This window comes from Sinocyclocheilus grahami, unplaced genomic scaffold, assembly GCF_001515645.1.
Source record: "Sinocyclocheilus grahami isolate Dianchi unplaced genomic scaffold, SAMN03320097.WGS_v1.1 scaffold101.1, whole genome shotgun sequence".
Taxonomy (NCBI): Eukaryota; Metazoa; Chordata; class Actinopteri; order Cypriniformes; family Cyprinidae; genus Sinocyclocheilus; species Sinocyclocheilus grahami.
This window is the reverse complement of record NW_015505280.1, coordinates 1,547,445-1,559,566: the sequence shown is the minus strand read 5'-3', so window position 1 is coordinate 1,559,566 and position 12,122 is coordinate 1,547,445.

The following is a 12,122-nucleotide window of genomic DNA, read 5'->3' as shown; positions in this document are numbered from 1 at the left end:
GTCTAGATTTTCAATGTGGTCTTACAATTTGAATGAAAAGTTCAAATGAATTTACTTCTGTAAAAAGAAATCACATGACCAATGACAAGAAGTTAATAGTGAAGAAATAGTATAAGAAATAAGGCACCCACACAAGGATAGTATAAGGAACCCACACTGTTAATAAACAAACTGTCAAATCTGATTAGATCAGCTGATATACACAATTTACAATATAACACCATTAAACTTGATAAATATCACTATTCAATTTTGTTAAGTTCAATCAAAGAAAACGTCCTGATTAATATCAAGAATCATCCTTTACTTTTATAGGGAATTCATGGATATATTAAGCTAACTGACACAAACTTATAACGGAAGATATAGCTGCAAGTTGTATTGCTGACCATCATCCATTGTAATAATGTGCTGTTTGTGATTCTAAACCATGAAGGAAGTGCCAAAAAATAAATAAAAAATCCTGACCAACTATGAATGATTTATTTGACTTATTATGCCATTTAATTTCTTTTTACTAATAACAAATTATATTTGACGAGGCAGACAGTTCTGAGTGAGCAGGGTAAGTTAGTTTTGAGTTATGTATTTCATGCATTTAGAATTAATATGCAATTAATATAATTGTGATGCTCGATCCAAATGTCAAAAATCGTTACACAGGAGCTAATCCTATCAGGACCATTTTTTTTCATTATGTACTACATATTTTTGGAAATAAATGTATAAATAATCCACATCTTAATTAATAATATGTTAGGCTGTTATGGAGGCCTTAATCTTGGACTTTCAAAATCAATTGCTCATGCAGTCAGGATGAGCAAGCTAAGTAAAGGAACACACATGTGTGTCACCTACAGCAACACCTATCAAGTGGACTGAAAGGAAACGCCCATACATAACACCATCACACAGTATGATCAATACCTGTGTTCTCCTAGTCTCGTGTAGCCAGACCTGACGGCAGAAGCTCTGGGAACCTTGGCTGCTTTGAATGGCCAAGGCTCGCCCAAGAGACTACATGACTGACAGGTAAAGCAACCAATCACGTTTAGTTTTGTGCCGCATCACGTTAAGGGGCGTGGAAATGTCCACACAATAATAGACCGTGTGTAAAACTCTTGGACATATTTTAAAGATTCTATGTGGCAAACTTTAAATATTTCACATACTTTTGAAAATCCAGTGTTTAGTTGATCCTGATAAGTGCTCATTGTCACAGAAGTAAACACAACGGCTTTCTTCTCCCATGAGGGGGTTTGGCATCACACCATCTTTGTTTCCAGATGGAACGTTAAAGAATGCAACACACACATCTCCCGGAAATCCTGTATAATTTAACCAATCCAACTAAGCAAAAGAAACATGTAAGGCGAGGATTTCCCAGAGTACTACTGTTATCACACAGTACTTAAAGGAATAGTTCACCCAAAAGTTCACTCATGCAGATATAGAGGAGTTTGTTTCTTCATTAGAAGAGATTTAACAGAGAAATCTAGCATCCCAATGGATCCTCCACAGTGAATGGGTGCCGTCAGAATGAGAGTTCAAATAGCTGATAAAAACATCACCAAAAGTTAATATTTCATAAAGCAAGAAGCTGTGTGTTTGAAATAAACAAATCCATTTTATCCAAATCCTCTATCTTTAACATTGCTTTCTCTGGTGGAAAAAATCGTCTCGTCTGAATCAGGAGAGAAATATGCACAGATCAAACACTGTTTAACAAAAAAAAAAAAACAGTCCAAAACAGTTATAAACAAATATGTCAGGTTTTGATGTGAAAGGACAAAAGGAGATGGACTTTTTCACTGGAGGAAGTGTTATTATAGATTATGGACTCAAATTTTGGCCAGAAACGATCAACTGTTCAAAACCTTAATGATGGATTTGTTGTTTTTTTTTACAAACATGTAGCTTTTCACTTCACAGGATGTAAATTCAAGATTGTTGTGATGTTTTTATCAGCTGTTTGAACCCTCTGATGGCACCCATTCACTGCAGAGGATCTATTGGTGAGCAAGTTATGTAATGCTAAATGAATCCAAATCTGTTCAGATGAAGAAACAAACTCATCTACATCTTGTATGGCCTGAGGGTGAGTAAATTTTAAGCAAATTTTCATTTGTGGGTGAACTACATGCTGTAGAGATTAATTAAATAAAGTCTCTGTAAATTAATAAAAGCCTCTGATCACTTGCAAGTCTAGAACGTGCAGATTTAATGGAACTTGCCATCACAATTTATCAGAGAACAATAAGAGAAAAAGTATTATTGTAAAGCCGTTGTACACTATATGAGAACAAATTGAATAAGTAAATAAATACATAAATAAAATGTGTCCCTGGAGCACAAAACCAGTCTTAAGTTGCTTGGGTATATTTTTAGCAATAGCCAAAAAAATCAAACAAAAAACATTGTATGGGTCAAAATTATCGATTTTTCTTTTATGCTAAAAATCATTAGGATATTAAGTAAAGATCATGTTCCATGAAGATATTTTGTAAATGTCCTACTGTAAATATATTAAAACTTAATTTTTGATTAGTAATACGCCTTGCTAAGAACTTCATTTGGATAACTTTAAAGGCGATTTTCTCAATATTTAGATTTTTTTGCACCCTCAGATTCCAGATATTCAAATCGTTGTATCTCAGCCAAATATTCCTATCCAGTCCTATCCTAACAAACCATACATCATTAGAAAGCTTATTTATTCAGCTTTTAGATGATGTATAAATCTCAATTTCGAAAAAAATTACACTTAAGACTGGTTTTGTGGTCCAGGGTCACAAATGCCCTTAAAATGATACTTAGCAGTCTGTGCATGCTATAATTTAATAAGTTTAAATTTAAATAAATTTAATAACTATGAAGGTCTGCTTAGATAAGAATAACTGGCCAACTGCTAGACAAGCACTATTATTCTTCCTACTATATTCAATAAAGTTAAATAACTTTTATAAATGACAATCTGCCAAGATGCACATTTACCGTTCACACTATTTTCATGTTGGAGAGACACTGATGAGATATTGATGAAAGTTTCAGCATTAATTCAGCACCTTTGGGCTTCAAAGCCACATTAACAATGAATTTAAGTTATTTCTAATAATGAGCGATCAACATGCTGGATTATTAAACTGGCGTTGTTCCAATGGACTTTGTTTTTGTCCTTCATGTACAGTAAAAAATAAATAAATAAATAAATAAAGCATTATTCATATACTTTCAGACAGTGTTTTCACAGTGTATTAACCAGACACACTGCAATTTCTCATTCATTACATGGTGAGACACAATCCCACACTGCTTTAACACCAAAGAATCCCTGCCCGAGAAACAGCATCACTGTGACCTTGAGATGTCTTTCACACTCATCTTTTATGATAACCCTTGCCAAACAGAGGAAATTAAAAAGCTTACAATGAGTGGGGCCAACTTTATGTAAGTTGAAGGAAAAATCTGCCTCTGAGGTGAGTCAACGTGTGGAATTATACACTATCATCAATCATCTTTCCTGGAGATGTTACTGCCACACTTTGTCCTTGGGGAGACGGTTTATACCGAGCGGCCTATCCCCCCATCAGAGGCATCTGCACTGTGTTTGTTTTATTGTTTTTTGCTTTTATAAGATGCTGACAGTGCTGTGTTCATAAGCATTCTGCTAACGGCGCAGGTGTCGCTCTTATCCGAGTCTAATCTCGATGTTGACGACCATGGACTTACTTTTATTGTGAAAGCAGCATGTGACCGAAAAATACCTGGGTTCACTTTTAGTTTTTCAGTACTTAGAAAGTATTTCTCAAACTTTCTGGTAAGGGGTTTTGTTTTAAACCTCTAACCTCAAGTATGAAACTTCTGTAAATATAATTCTGCAATTGACATACAGACTCCATTCAAACAATGTTAATGTCATCAAAAATATAATATTAAAAATAAATAAATACATTTTTAAAATATGGTTATTGCTGATCAAATACCACCAAATTGAGGTGTTTGGCATGAGAGTATGGAAAAAAGGTAATTGGGACTTTTTTTCCTCACAATTCTGAGTTTAAATCTTGCAATTATCTCTCTCTCTCTCTCTTCTGCCACAGAATTAAAATGACAAAAGGTGAGACTTTTTTAATCTTCTCAGAATTGCGAGTTTATGTCTTGCAATTTATATTGCAAGTTTATATCTCAAAATTCAAATTTTTTTCAGAATTGCAAGAAAAAACTCTGAATTGTGAGATAAAAAGTCACAATTATCTATCTATAATCCATCCATCCATCCTATGGTAGAAACAAGCCTCCATATGAAAGGGCCATAATATATAGTTCATAAATGTCTAAAAGTTAAATATATGCACTGCTTTCACTTGAGATAACAAAGACTATTTGGTGATGAATATAAGATGATCAATAACTGAATGAGTTCATGCTCTGGAGAAACCCCAGAGACATGGACATCCTTTCAGACGCAATAAGAAGTCTCTCCTCATCTCCCCTCTCTGCCCTGATGAAATGAGCTCTGACAAACATTCAAGTTGTTTTCGTTTTTTTTTTTTCTTTTTAGGAACAAATGACTTCTATGCCTATTCAAGCATGCAAGTTCGATTATATATGGGGTTGGGTATCGTTTGCGTTTTTTTCGATACGGTGCCAAATCGATACTTTTAAAACGGTTCCGGTGCCTAAACGGTGCCTGAACCGATACTTATTAAAGAATAGAGAATTCTAGTGTAGAATGCTAATGCTAGTGCTCTTTTTTCTTTATAAATAAAACAAGTAGTTAGAATAGAAATAGAATAGAGAGTGCAAATGTTAGAGGATCAAGTTTATTAATTAAAAAAAACAAGCAGATAAAATTAGAAGTAGCATTAGAATGGAGCGTGCTAGAGTTAGAGGGTCAAATGAATATGAAAGAGATGTGTTTTCAGCCGTTTCTTGAAAATATTAAGGACTCAGCTGCTTGGATTGAGCTGGGCAGGTCATTCCACCAGGAGGGAACAGTTAACGTAGAAGTCCATGAAAGTTTTATCATAGGTAGAATGCAGAATGCTTCAATACAAGCATTTCAGTCAAATGTAATTTATGCAATATTTCAAACATTTAACCCACTTGGGAAACTCAACCCATGGCAACATTTTGAAAGTAGCCCAATTCTGTGGAAAAAATGCGGACTTGGCAACCCTGCATCCAACAAGAGCTACCGGAGTCAGCTTTGACTGATCACAGGTCGAGAATAAGGAGAGATGACTGACAAGACCATTTTTGAGTATTTGCTGCTCAACAGATCCTGAGCTCATTGACAAAAATCTGATCTTGTAAGATGTGCTCCCTTTACACAGAGTGCGTGTGATCGCGAAATCGAAAGTGAAAGTAAACAGTGCAAATGCTCATTCAAAAGTATTTAAATACTCCACGTACTGAGAGCGGCTCCCTGAAGAGCCAAAATTATATACAATATTAGAATGTTTAAAGGAGTGGACATGAAAATTGCGGGAGCGAAACATGTTGCGGGAGCAGGCGGCAATGGTCAGAGATTCAGCGGGAGCGAGATTAAGAAAACAGCCGAATCCCAGACATTTTGGGCAATTAAGAAATCCCGGCCGGACGCATTTTTGTAGGTCCAAAAAGAGGACATGTCCGGGGAAAAGAGGACGTATGGTCACCCTAATTTATAATCTATTGCTAATCTATGTATTCTTTTTAAAGTAGCATATGGAACATATTTTCTGCCTCATTCTGTGACAAGAAGCCACATCAGATCACAAAAGGAAGCATTTGACTGGTGTTGTGGAGTAAAAAGGTTATGTCCATTCTCTATTAAAAATTTGATTTGCTATTGTAATTGCTAAAAAGATTGAAAACCATGAGCAATGCCTACAAAATAAGCTACAAAGCGGCACATCTGATGACATATACAAGAGCTCAATTCAAAACATGATCCATTAAATAATTTTGAACCCTCTAATTTTCAAATCTTTTTTTTCATATTTTGTGAGGTCTCAGAGGACGGTGAGGCTTTCTTATACAAAGCAAGAAGAAACTCTTTCACCTTGCCTACACACTCGTTTGTATGCATAGACAAACACACTGCAGAAGGGAAGCTGAGTGGGAGGATTGGGCAGATTAAATCCAGGGCCCATGCCTCAGGTCTCGCTTTTTTCGGAATAAGAAATCTGAATGGAAAGATGGCTGCATGTTAAGCCTGGTATGATTCAATGCCACATGTCGCTGCAATATTGAAGAAAAAAAAATGAAGAAATATATATGTATATACAGGGTACTCTGGAAAACAAAACCCAATAGTAAGGCCCCAAAAAAAATGGGAGTGAGTCAAATTTATAAAAAATTATATTGAGCATCATGGATGGATGGATGAATGGTTAGAAATACAGAAAAAAACTAAAATATTGTGAACTATTATTGCAATTTAAAATAATAATTTTCTATTTTAATATACTTTAAAATATAATTTATTGTTGTGATCAAAGCTGAATTTTCAGCATCATTTCTCCAGTCTTCAGTGTCACATGATCCTTTAGAAATCATTCTAATATGTTGATTTAATATCAATATTCGAAACAGTTTTGCTGCTTAATATTTTTTTGGAACCTGTGATATTTTTTTCAGGAATCTTTGATGAATTAAATGTTAAAAAGAACAGTATTTATTCAAATTAGGAATATTTTGTAAAAATTTACACTATTGTTCAAAAGTTTGGGGTCAGTAATTTTCTTTTTTGAAAGAAATAAATGCTTTTAATCATTCACAGCAAGGGTGTGTTAAATTTATAAAAAAGTGATAAAGACTTTGTTAGAAAAGATTTCTATTTTAAATAAACACTGTTTTTTTTACTTTATTCATCAAATAATCCTGGAAAAAGTATCACAGTTCTGTTTCCAACATTGATAAAAAAGCAGCATATTAAAATGATTTCTGAAGGATCATGTGACACTGAAGACTGGAGTAATGGCTGATGAAAATTCAGCTTTGCATCACAGAAATCAATTATATTTTAAAGTATATTAAAATAGAAAACCAGCATTTTAAATGGTGATAGTATTTTACAATATTACTGTTTTTTCTGTATTTTTGGTGAAATAAAGGTAGCCATGATGAACTGAAGAGACTTCTTTAAAGCACTTACTGTTTAAAAAAAAACACTTACTCTTACTGATCTCAAACTTTTGAACATCAGTATTTTTATTTTTTTTTACTTTTTGGAGCTTTTTTGGAATTTGCATTCAAAATCCACTTAGCTGAAAAATCTTAAATCTTGTGCTAACCAGTACTTTTGAAACACTCCACACATGCAATTAACGATGAGTATATAAAGTGGTCAAGGTCATATTCTTTCTAAATGGACTCAGAGAATGGTTATTAAGACAATTAGGTAAAGTCAAGAAAAAAATGTTGTTGCCGTTTCGCAGAATTACAATCATTACAAATAAAACATTCACCGACAAACTTTCCTTCACAGCTCGTCAAATATCTGAAAAGCAATTTCCAACCTTTCATTTCTCAAGGTGATGTGTGAACAACAGGAACTGGCATCTCTCTTCCACAAGGGTTTGCTGCTAACTATTTTTATCTCTCTCTCTCTTCATAAGTGACTAATCTAAGAAAGGCTCCAGTTTCATCTTTCCCCTGGCATCATTCACGAGGCCTGCGTTCTCTCCGCTTTCCACCCTGAGAGAAGTGTTTTATGGATTGAGAAGGTGAGACACGGCTCTGCCTGTGCAGGCAGATCAGAGCTGTTTTACTGCAGCAAGGTTCTGCTGATATCTGCTGCAAATTCGACATCTTAACCCCTGTCACATCGCAGAGCCAAACAGCCCATCCTCTAGGCAGCAGCTCTGATGCTTTCTGCTTCAGTAGAAGTTTATTTTAGACTGTTCTCTCCCAAACACATTCGATGCGAGATTAGTCAGAAATCTACACAAAATAAATGTAAAATAACAACTTACACCTGCACAAAATGAGGATTCACAAATGTTCTTCATCTAATTCACATGCTAAACAATAAAGGTTTCGAAAGAATTCAAAAATATTTAGAGAATAGTGTATTTATTATAGATTTGGAGAAATTTAGCATTGCATCACTTGCTTTCAGTAGATTCTCTGCAGTGAATGGGTGCCACCAGAATGAGAGTCCAAACAGCTGATAAAAACTTCAGAATAACCCACATGTAAGTAATTCACAAGTTGCATGCTTGTAATAAACAAATCCATCATTAAGATGTTTTAACTTCAAACTGTTGCTTCCGACTAAAAGAGTCGGCATTTCCTGAAACACCAGCTGTGATGTTCCAATATTGTACTAAATATACCTGTTTGCAATATACCATTTACACCACCATTCAAAAGTTTGGGGTCAAGATTTGTTTATGTTATTAAAAGGAGTCTCTTCTGCTCACCAAAACTATCATTTATTTGATCAAAAATACAGTAAAAACAGTAATATTGTGAAATATTATTGGGTCAAAGACATTTAAATGTCTGCATCAAATTTACAAAAGATTAAATGCAAGTAAAGTGTATACTTTTAAGCTTTCAAATTTTGGGAGAATTAAATGTCAAAATGTGGGTGAAAAAAATGTTCCATCGTCATTCAGTGTAACACTTATATTTACATGAAAATTGAAACAACATACTTATTCTGACCTGAATGTTTTAAAACATATAAAAGAATAAGTGAGCATACTCAATTTTATTGTATTTTAATTAAAAATAAAAATGTGTGCTGACAAATGGGCAAAACCTATAGGATAGTGGCAAAGTTTAAGATAAGTAATTAGTTTTTGGGGTAAAAGTAATTAATCTTTTAATATGTCATAAATTGATTCTTGTTGTAAATATGCCTGACAAGATTGTTACACTGAATGACATTTCGGAGGGTGTATTCTGTAAATCATGGTAAAAAATGTATGATATTTAATTTTTGCTCAGATAAAAACAATTTAATTAAGCAGGACAAATTCTAATATATTGGAAAACAACAACAACAATGCAAAGCTGTATTACACTTATTGTACTGATGCTTGAAAATCCTTTTTCGTCTTTGACCCTATTACAAATCAAAATATATTATACAAAAATATGATTTCCTGTAATTGCACTACGAAATCTTTGCATTTACTCAATATCACTTACATATCAATATTTACCCTGACCAGTCCAACACAAAGGATGGTAGAAATAGCCACTGTCCGGATTCAGTTAAATGTCAACAAAATGAATCACGCTGTCCAAACACAAAAAATATTTAAGAATTGTGTTGGACACTCTAAAATAAGGTTCCAAGTGGAGAAAGAACCAAGATGCCATGGAAGAACAATTTTTGGAATCTTTTTTTTCTTAGTATGAACAACAACACTTAAACCATTTAAAGAACCCCTTTCCAATATAAAGAACCTTTTGTGCAATGGAAAGCATCCATGGATGTTAAAGGTTTTTCATTTTCATCCTTTTTTTTATATATCTGACGGATGAAATGAAATGTAGACATCCTCAAAATTCTGCTCACTGGCTGGGAAAACAAGCAACATGTAAAGCAAAAGCTACAAGCAGTAACCTAAAGGGATCTGACTTCCCCAGATCCTCACTTTCCAAACCTATCTATGAGAAGTATCTCATATTATTAAGGTTACAAGTTCACACGCACTCTAAGTTGTATCAGATCCTTACTGCTTTTGCATTATTGTGATTCTAATACATGTGAACTCAGCACATGGGACATTAACTCAGCACTCAATCTAAGTGAATGGAAAACAGCCAGCGAATAGAAGCACTGCGGTTCGGTATTTGAGCATCAGTCCATGCATAGCAGCAATGATAAAGCTCTCTAGAGAGTGACATGTTTTTACAGCAACTTCTAAAGTTAATCATCTTTGCAAAGCCTCCGATGCATCATGTACTCAGCTTGTCAATAAAGCACTAATTCACTTATTTATGGTGAGGATTCAAAATATCAAACCATGGCTATGGAGGAGATGTTTGTATGTCTGTTAATTAAATATGATTCCATTGCTTTGCACTGCATCTCATTAAAATTTCAACCAGGGATTCGCCTCAAAATTTAAAACTCCCACAATCCCAAACATGATATTAAAATTAATATCTATAAATAAGTTTAGTATCATGATGCAAGATACATTTCTTTGATGTGTATTGAGGGAGATACACTGTGGCTGGCAAAATAGTGTCTCAGTAAAGGGCAGCTGAAATGTCAGAAAAAAAATAAATAATTAATGTGCATATGAAGCAATATGAGATCCAACCAGCACAATATTGCATCCAGTTAAACATTCATAAAATGGACACTGTTCATTTAGAAACAGCAAACATAGCTCAGTAAGAGTTATCAATGCATATGGGAGCTTTCTTATTCCAAATTAAGTTAGTCAAATCATATCTTACTTGTATCACGCTTGACGTGTTCATTGTTTGCTCATAACCGGAGTCAATAATCATGCAGATTTACGTTACAAGCTTGGTAGAATTGTACAGTAAGAAAGTTATTTCCCTTAACCAGGAAATTAACGTTCTTAGAATTGACAAGACAGTTGACCCTGAGTGGTCAGCTAAATATCTACAGCGGATCTAAAATATGAATAGTTAATTATAACTAGTTATGGTTAATTATTCATATTTCCCATGAGCTAAATTCGCTACACTTTATTCTAATTGCTCTGTTTAACAGTGTCCATATTGTAACAGATTAGCATAATGAATGTAATAGTTCACAAACGGAACCAGAATACTGTCTAAATGAGAAACATAGACCATAATGCTACAATTGGATATTGATTATATTATTTACAATGCAGATTTTGTCAAAATAACACGTCACATGTTGCCCCTTAAGATCAACATGTCAATAGAAACACTGATCAATAGAAGAAAAAAATAGATATAAAAATGACCTATAAAATACTTCCCTCTGAATTTCTCCAGAGGGATTAAAATAATAATAGTAATAATAATTAAATAAAGGAGTTCTAAGCCATAAACCAAACCAATAAGCTCTGAGATTAATCACAACATCACAAACTTTGTTTTTTTTAAAAAAGTATTTGAAATGTTTTAATAAGTGTACTTATTAACTTATATTACATTATTTTACAATTCAATTTAATCCAAACTAGTCAAATCAATTAACTATGTTACCCATAATAAAGCTTTAAAATTATCAATAAAAAACATATACTGATACATTTATTGCAAAAAATTTCCTTAGGAAAAGTAACTTCTTTGATTTGTTAAAAAAAAATGTAACCAAAACCACACAGACTTTTCCAGATGTGCATAATATTGCAAAATAACTCTGACTTATACATTAAAACTTGCAGAAAACTACTGTTGCTCTTTACAGAAACTCTGAGATTCTCAAGAGTGAGTGGGCAGGACCACAGTGATTGATACACATCAGAAGCAGTGAATTTTAAGAAAGCTATAAATCAACAACAGATCAATACCGTTTACCTTGATCACAAATCATTGTTTGCGAAGGTAATTACAAGGTTTCTTAACATAAATCCTTCCCATAACCTTGTTTTGTGTGATGGACTGTGGCTCTTGGCCAGATATTGAACTGGATCTCATGCAAATGGACATGTTGATGATACTCTTGTTTGGTCTTCCTCTCTCAGACGCCATTATGACTTTGCAGAAATGAGACTCTTTAGAATCAATGGCCGTGGAATATTGCTTTTGTGTATTGAGGCAATTTAGTTAAGATTGATTTCAAAGGTAATATGTGCATTCAGTTGGCTAACAATGACTCTGAGTTGAACAACAGACAAAAATCATAGGCTAAGCAAATCAACAATGTCGCTTGAGACCTACAAAAGGTTCAAAAGGTTAATATTATTGAACAACAATATGTTTCAGGTTTAAGGATTTAAAAAAAAATGTTTTGTTCTGCAATGATACATTAAATTGATAAACAAAAATGACAGTAAAGCCTTACTGTGACGAAATATTTATATTTTAAGGGGTCATATGATGCTGCTAAAAAGAACATTATTTTGTGTATTTGGTGTAATGAAATACCACTGATTTGTAGTCGTGTCCTCTTTTGGAAGACCAAACAAAGGAGTTTCGCTTTCACAAGGAAACACACGGCG